Here is a 9,274-nt window from a genome sequence, read left to right on the forward strand (position 1 = left end):
GGAGTCTAATCCCCTTCGTCTTGAATTTTGGCTACACATTGTGTCTCCCTTGATGAAAAGAATGTAAAAGAAGGGACCTAAGGCTAGATCAGATGAAGTTTTGCAGCTCTGCCCTGGGTCCTTTGGGATGCTACTCTGGGAAAAGCCAGCTTCTATGTAAGGAGTTCAAGTCCCCTAAGACTGACATGCTGGATACGTCAATCATTAGCATCCTGTTCCACAGCCCCAGCCTTCCAGCCATCTTCAATATTGGTGCCAGACATGGACAAAAAACTATCTTGGCCCTCAGAGCAGCCCAACTGCCACCAGAATCCCACTGAGAGACAGCTAATGCCATAGGCGGGTGAGGAACCACCAGCTGCGTCCACTTGAATTCCTGACCCACAAAATCATGACATATAATAAAATGGTGATTTTTTTTAAGCCACTCAGTTTCCGGGTTTTTTTTTTTTTTTTTTTTTTTACACAGCTATAGATAACCAGAAAATACATTAAATAAATCGATTGATTCCTTTCCCTAACTTGTGTTCAAATCAAGAGTTAAACTCAGATAGTTTTAACATTAAGGCCCATAATCTTCCCCTTATTTCATAGTGTCTCTGGGGAGAAAGTAGGATATTTATACTTTGAAACTATTTATTTTTTTAAATAGAAAAAAATGGCAATCTCTTTATTATCTTAATATCTGGGTTTTGCAAAAAACGTATTGTTTGAAAATATTTCACAGTTTCTCATGATTTCTTTCTTACAACCATCCATTTAAATAAATCTCATGATTTCTATTTTCTAAAAGAAAAGGCTACAAACAAATGAAACTGCCTCCAATCTAGGTTCTATGATTCCAAAAGGGACAATCTTACCATTAAATTAAAATATTTTTTCATCTATTCCATATGTAGTCTTCTCTAATGAAATTTTTAAAGACAAAATAATCTATCTTCAGTTTGGATTCCAGTGGAGGGCTTAGTGTTATTGCTATCTTCATGCCAAAATAAAACTTCAGCATGAAAAAGCAGAAATTTATGCCAAATAAATTAATATTTTACTTTCAGTTCCAATTCTTACTTTAAGTTTTATGGTATCCCATTTGCAAAAGTCATCCCTCCCTACATTACAAAGTGCTATCTTGCTACTCAGGAGAGAATTCCAGAGAGTAGTTCAACAAAATGTTCATTAGCCTCCTCAAATGTTTCAGTGATGTAGCTGATGGCAGTGGGCATTAATATTAACACTAAGTTCCAGCCTTGCCAATTAAAACATTACACTCCTCTTCCTGATCATTCTTTTAGACCCCAACTGATCTCTCAGGTTCATTTTTATGACTGGCTCCACTTGCCTAAAATCTATAAAATCAAAAAATGAATTAGACAGTTTTAAAAGTAATAGGTATTTCTTTAGAGCTTCACACTAAACTTTGTACTCTTTTCAGTGAGGTTTAAAAAAAAAAATAGCCCTCTTAAAATATCATTAATTGCCTTAAAACCTTTTCAAAATTGAATAAGGGAATAAACTCTAAAGAAACCATAATAAAAATATGCTTTTGGTTACATGTTTTTTTCATATAGATGAGGGGATATTGCCTACTGCCCTGTCAAATCCGGCCTCATGATACTGATGTAACTAACAAATATACTCACTCAGTCAACTTGTACAGTTAAAATCCAGCCAAAACTTTTGAAGTCAGTGTGTAGTACTCTGCACTAACTTACAGTGAAGAGCAAATCTAGACTATATTTAGGTAAAGGAACCTAAGGCAGAATCCTGAAATGGTAAAATGAAGTGTGGGACATTACTTGAGCAATTGATAAGAATGAAAACCCAGAAGTTGTAAAGGATAATCTTCCTAGGGGCACCTAGGTGGTTCAGTCAGTTAAGCAGCCAACTCTTGGTTTCGGCTCAGGGGCTCAGGTCATGATCTCGGGGTCCTGGGATCCAGCCTTGCATCGGGTTCAGCACTCAGTGGGAAGTCTGCTTGAGGATTCTCTCTCTCTCCCTCTCCCTCTGCCCCTTTCCCTGCTCACGTGCACTCTCTCTAAAATAAACAAATAAATCTCTAAAAAATAAAAAAAGAATACTCTTCCTAGAATGGTAAATTCCATTTGATTGAAGTGAAATTCTACCTTAAGGTACACTAAGGAGATGAAATATAAAATGCAAGTTACAAAACAGCTATCTTTTATTAATGTCGAGCTTACATTCAAATATCTCTTTATCCTGGCGAGATCTGCTGAATTATATAACATTCATCAGTATTAATTCTTGGACCTGAGTAATCAACAGTTACTCATCTTTAATTTGAAATTTTCTCTTTAAATTTTTCTTCTTGTTTTTATCTTTATTACATTTTGGACCACTCCATCTGCCTCAATTAAATATATACTTTTCAAAACCAATTTGGACCATGACCAAGCAAATATAAATTTCATTATGGAAACCAAATGTGGATTTCTCTCATTTTTCAAAGAGTGCTACACAGTAATTTCATTAATGCTCTCTACCCTGGATGAGAAATTTTCTTATATAGTCATAAGTACAGACATCAGCAAAAAAATTTGGTAAGTGGAAATAGATGATGATGTTGAAAATGTAGCTACTGGCTTTACCTCCTATCTTTCTGTTTCTCGGTATTCTCATATTTTTTATTGTTATAATGATGTATTTCAAATACAGGTCAGACATCTTTTTCAACTGTTTCAAAAATATTCAAATATCGATCTTCTAGCTCTTTGGGTATTAAAAGGAAATCCCTAGATATTTAGTCCTGAAAAAAATCCTAAAACTTGACTGAAGGATAGGAATAAGAAAATAGAAAACAAAAAACAAAAACAACACAACAGATGGGGGGTACAGAATTAAAACACTGTAGGTTTTCTAATTTAGGAAAATAGAACATTTTTAAAGTCAGAATAAAAATTGTATTGTTTAAAACGTACACAAAAAAATACATAACCATCTCTGGTATAATACCCTCAATTTACTGCTGAGTGAAGTCTTAAAACATTCATTAACTTGCCTGAGTATAAAATTGGAGTAAAAATCTTGAGACCACTATCTCTATATAAGATAGAATCCCCAAGGGGGGCGGAGCAAGATGGCAGAGGAGTAGGAGACCTGGATTTCGTCTCCTCTCAGGAATTCAGCTGGATAGGGATCAAACCATTCTGAACACCTACAAACTCAACAGGAGATCGAAGAAAAGAATAGCAACAACTCTCTGAACAGAAAAGCGACCACTTTCTGGAAGGTAGGACGTGCGGAGAAGTGAATCCCAGGCGTTATTCGGGAGGATAGACGGCGGGGGAGGGGCCTCCGTGGGCCGCTTCTGGCAAGTGATAGAGCCACGGAGCACAAAATCAGAACTTTTAGAAGTCTGCTCCGCTGAGGGACGTCACTCTGGTGGCGAAGTGGGGGGTGGAACCCTCGCGGGACAGTGTGGTCTCAGGACCCTCGGGGTCACAGAAAGACCGGGGGTGCCTGAGTGCAGAAGAGCTCCCAGGGATCGGAGCAGGGAAGCCGGCTGCAGAGACAGAGCCGAGGTGCGACCTCTCAGCTCGGGGTTGCCATAAACCGTGATCCGCGGCACAGTCGGGCCACTGCTCCTCCAGCAGGGACCCAACAAGCGGCAGATCCGGGGAGACTCACCTTCTTCCCCCGGGAGAAGAGGTGCGGGAGCGCACCGCGGGGATCTGCTGGGTTTGGAGACTCCACCCGGGGTCGGGTGCCAGAGATAGAAACGCGCGGTCACAGGCCGGGTGAGCGTGGAGTGTGGCCGGAGACCGGGGAGACGGGAGTGACTGACTGCTTTTCTCTGGGGGCTCGCTGAGGAGCGGGACCCCGAGTTCTCGGCTCCTCCAGGGCAGAGACTGGGAGGCTGCCATTTTCACTCTCCGCCTCCAAAGCTGTACGGAAAGCTTGCAGGGAACAAAAGCTCCCGAGAGCAAACCCGAGCAGATTACTTAGCCCCGATGAGCAAGGGCTGGGCAATTTTGCCTCCGGCAAAGACATTTGGGAACCACGGCAACAGGCCCCTCCCCCAGAAGATCAGCGAGAACAGCCAGCCAAGACCAAGTTTACCGATCAATGAGAACGGCAGAACTCCAGCGCTAGGGGAATACTGCACATAGAATTCATGGCTTTTTTACCATGATTCTTTAGTCTTTCAAAGTTAATTATTTTTTTTTAACTGTCTTTTTTTTTTCTTTTTTTCTTTTTTTTTTTTACAACCAACATCTTATCAATCCCTTTTTTAAAAAAAAAAACATTTTTATTTTTCATTTTTAAAGTCATATTCTATCCCTTCATAGTAGTTACCCGTATTTTTGGCATATATATATAAGTTGTTCTCTCTTTAAAATCTTGAGATAGTTTCTTCTAACAGATCAAAATATACTCTAAATCTCTAGTGTATGGTTTTTTTCTACTCCCCTACCTGATCACATTCTCTCCCTTTTTTCTTTCTTTTTTTTTTTTAATCCTCTTCTTTCTTTTTTCAAACAACTTATCAAATGTTTTATAAAATTTTTTATAATTTCCATCTTTACAGTCATATTCCATCCCTTCATCATATCAACCCTTATTTTTGTACATATATAAGTTTTTCTTTCTTTAAAATTTTGGGAGGGACTTTCTTTTAACAGACCAAAATACACCCAAAATCTAGTGTGTGGCACTGATCTATAAACCAGCCTGATCATATTTGATCACATTCTGTTTTTGTTTTGTTTTGTTTTGTTCTGTTTTTGTTTGTTTTTATCTTTATCTTTATCTTTTTCTTTTTTCTTTTTTTCTTTCTTTTTCTTTTTTCTCTCTTTCCCTTTCTTTTCCCACTGCTTCAGGTCTTTTCTGATTTGTTTAGAGTATATTTTCTGGGGACGTTGTTACCCTGCTAGCATTTTGTTCTCTCATTAATCTATTCTCCTCTGCACAAAATGACAAGACGGAAAAAATCACCTCAACAAAAAGAACAAGAGGTAGTACCGACTGCCAGGGACCTACTCAATACCGACATTAGTACAATGTCAGATCTAGAGTTCAGAATCATCACTTTAAAGATACTAGCTGGGCTTGAAAAAAGCATGGAAGTTATTAGAGAAACCCTTTCTGGAGAAGTAAAAGAACTAAAATCGAACCAAGTCGAAATCAAAAAGGCTATTAATGAGGTGCAATCAAATATGGGGGCGCTAACTGCTAGGATAAATGAGGCAGAAGAAAGAATCAGTGAGATAGAAGACCAAATGATGGAAAATAAAGAAGCTGAGAAAAAGAGAGATAAACAACTACTGGATCACGAGGGCAGAATTCGAGAGATAAACGATACCATAAGACGAAACAACATTAGAATAATTGGGATCCCAGATGAAGAAGAAAGAGAGAGAGGGGCAGAAGGTATAATGGAGCAAATTATAGCAGAGAACTTCCCTAATTTGGGGAAGGAAACAGGCAGCAAAATCCAGGAAGCACAGAGAACCCCTCTCAAAATCAATAAAAATAGGTCAACACCCCGACATCTAATAGTAAAACTTACGAGTCTCAGAGACAAAGAGAAAATCCTGAAAGCAGCTCGGGAGAAGAGATATGTAACCTACAATGGTAGAAACATTAGATTGGCAACAGACTTATCCACAGAGACCTGGCAGGCCAGAAAGGACTGGCAGGACATATTCAGAGCACTAAATGAGAAAAATATGCAGCCAAGAATACTATATCCAGCTAGGCTGTCATTGAAAATTGAAGGAGAGATAAAAAGCTTCCAGGACAAACAAAAACTAAAGGAATTTGCAAACACGAAACCAGCCCTACAAGAAATCTTGAAAGGGGTCCTCTAAGCAAAGAGAGAGCCTAAAAGCAACATAGACCAGAAAGGAACACAGACAATATACAGTAACAGTCACTTTACAGGCAATACAATGGCACTAAATTCCTATCTTTCAATAGTTACCCTGAATGTAAATGGGCTAAATGCCCCAATCAAAAGACACAGGCTATCAGATTGGATTAAAAAACAAGACCCATCGATATGCTGTCTGCAAGAGACTCATTTTAGACCCAAAGACACCCCCAGATTGAAAGTGAGGGGGTGGAAAACCATTTACCATGCTAATGGACACCAAAAGAAAGCTGGGGTGGCAATCCTTATAGCAGACAAATTAGATTTTAAACCAAAGACTGTAATAAGAGATGAGGAAGGACACTATATCCTACTTAAAGGGTCTATCCAACAAGAAGATCTAACAATTGTAAACATCTATGCCCCTAACATGGGAGCAGCCAATTATATAAGGCAATTAATAACAAAAGCAAAGAAACACATTGACAACAATACAATAATAGTGGGGGACTTTAACACCCCCCTCACTGAAATGGACAGATCATCTAAGCAAAAGATCAACAAGGAAATAAAGACTTTAAATGACACACTGGACCAAATGGACTTCACAGACATATTCAGAACATTCCATCCCAAAGCAACGGAATACACATTCTTCTCTAGTGCCCATGGAACATTCTCCAGAATAGATCACATCCTAGGTCATAAATCAGGTCTCAACCAGTACCAGAAGATTGGGATCATCCCCTGCATATTTTCAGACCACAATGCTTTGAAACTAGAACTCAATCACAAGAGGAAAGTCAGAAAGAACTCAAATACATGGAGGCTAAAGAGCATCCTACTGAAGAATGAATGGGTCAACCAGGAGATTAAAGAAGAATTTAAAAAATTCATGGAAACCAATGAAAATGAAAACACAACTATTCAAAATCTTTGGGATACAGCAAAGGCAGTCCTAAGAGGAAAGTATATAGCAATACAAGCCTTTCTCAAGAAACAAGAAAGGTCTCAAGTACACAACCTAACCCTACACCTAAAGGAGCTGGAGAGAGAACAGCAAATAAAGCCTAAACCCAGCAGGAGAAGAGAAATAATAAAGATCAGAGCAGAAATCAATGAAATAGAAACCAAAAGAACAGTAGAACAGATCAACGAAACTAGGAGCTGGTTCTTTGAAAGAATTAACAAGATTGATAAGCCCCTGGCCAGACTTATCAAAAAGAAAAGAGAAATGACCCAAATCAACAAAATCATGAATGAAAGAGGAGAAATCACAACCAACACCAAAGAAATACAAACAATTATAAGAACATATTATGAGCAACTCTATGCCAGCAAATTAGATAACCTGGAAGTAATGGATGCATTCCTAGAGATGTATCAACTACCAAAACTGAACCAGGAAGAAATAGAACACCTGAACAGACCTATAACCACTAAGGAAATAGAAGCAGTCATCAAAAATCTCCCAACAAACAAAAGCCCAGGGCCAGATGGCTTCCCAGGGGAATTCTACCAAACATTTCAAGAAGAATTAATACCTATCCTTCTGAAACTGTTCCAAAAAATAGAAATGGAAGGAAAACTTCCAAACTCATTTTATGAGGCCAGCATTACCTTGATCCCAAAACCAGACAAAGACCCCATCAAAAAGGAGAATTACAGACCAATATCCCTGATGAACATGGATGCAAAAATTCTCACCAAAATACTAGCCAATAGGATCCAACAGTACATTAAAAGGATTATTCACCACGACCAAGTCGGATTTATCCCTGGGCTGCAAGGTTGGTTCAACATCCGCAAATCAATCAACGTGATACAATACATTAACAAAAGAAAGAACAAGAATCATATGATCCTCTCAATAGATGCAGAAAAAGCATTTGACAAAGTACAGCATCCTTTCTTGATCAAAACTCTTCAGAGTATAGGCATAGAGGGTACATACCTCAATATCATAAAAGCCATCTATGAAAAACCTACAGCGAATATCATTCTCAATGGGGAAAAACTGAGAGCTTTCCCCCTAAGGTCAGGAACACGGCAGGGATGTCCACTATCACCACTGCTATTCAACATAGTATTGGAAGTCCTAGCCACAGCAATCAGACAACAAAAAGAAATCAAAGGCATCCAAATTGGCAAAGAAGAAGTCAAACTCTCACTCTTTGCAGATGACATGATACTTTATGTGGAAAATCCCAAAGACTCCACCCCAAAACTGCTAGAACTCATACAGGAATTCAGTCAAGTGGCAGGATATAAAATCAATGCACAGAAGTCAGTGGCATTCCTATACACCAACAACAAGTCAGAAGAAAGAGAAATTAAGGAGTCGATCCCATTTACAATTGCACCCAAAACCATAAGATACCTAGGAATAAATCTAACCAAAGAGGCAAAGGATCTGTACTCAGAAAACTATAAAATACTCATGAAAGAAATTGAGGAAGACACAAAGAAATGGAAAAACGTTCCATGCTCATGGATTGGAAGAATATTGTGACGATGTCAATCCTACCTAGAGCAATCTACACATTCAATGCAATCCCCATCAAAATACCATCCACTTTCTTCAAAGAAATGGAACAAATAATCCTAAAATTTGTATGGAACCAGAAAAGACCCCGCATAGCCAGAGGAATGTTGAAAAAGAAAAGCAAAGCTGGCGGCATCACGATTCCGGACTTCCAGCTCTACTACAAAGCTGTCATCATCAAGACAGTATAGTACTGGCACAAAAACAGACACATAGATCAATGGAACAGAATAGAGAGCCCAGAAATGGACCCTCAACTATATGGTCAACTAATCTTTGACAAAGCAGGAAAGAATGTCCAATGGAAAAAAGACAGTCTCTTCAACAAATGGTGTTGGGAAAATTGGACAGCCACATGCAGAAGAATGAAACTGGACCATTTCCTTACACCACACACAAAAATAGACTCCAAATGGTTGAAAGACCTCAATGTGAGACAGGAGTCCATCAAAATCCTAAAGGAGAACACAGGCAGCAACCTCTTCGACCTCAGCCGCAGCAACTTCTTCCTAGAAACATCGCCAAAGGCAAGGGAAGCAAGGGCAAAAATGAACTATTGGGACTTCATCAAGATAAAAAGCTTTTGCAAAGCAAAGGAAACAGTCAACAAAACCAAAAGACAACTGACAGAATGGGAGAAGATATTTGCAAATGACATATCAGATAAAGGGCTAGTATCCAAAATCTATAAAGAACTCATCAAACTCAACACCAAAAGAACAAAGAATCCAATCAAGAAATGGGCAGAAGACATGAACAGACATTTTTCCAAAGAAGACATCCAAATGGCCAACAGACACATGAAAAAGTGTTCAATATCGCTCGGCATCAGGGAAATCCAAATCAAAACCTCAATGAGATACCACCTCACACCAGTCAGAATGGCTAAAATTAACAAGTCA

The sequence above is a fragment of the Phoca vitulina genome, unplaced genomic scaffold (assembly GCF_004348235.1).
Source record: "Phoca vitulina isolate PV1807 unplaced genomic scaffold, GSC_HSeal_1.0 scaffold8, whole genome shotgun sequence".
Taxonomy (NCBI): domain Eukaryota; kingdom Metazoa; phylum Chordata; class Mammalia; order Carnivora; family Phocidae; genus Phoca; species Phoca vitulina.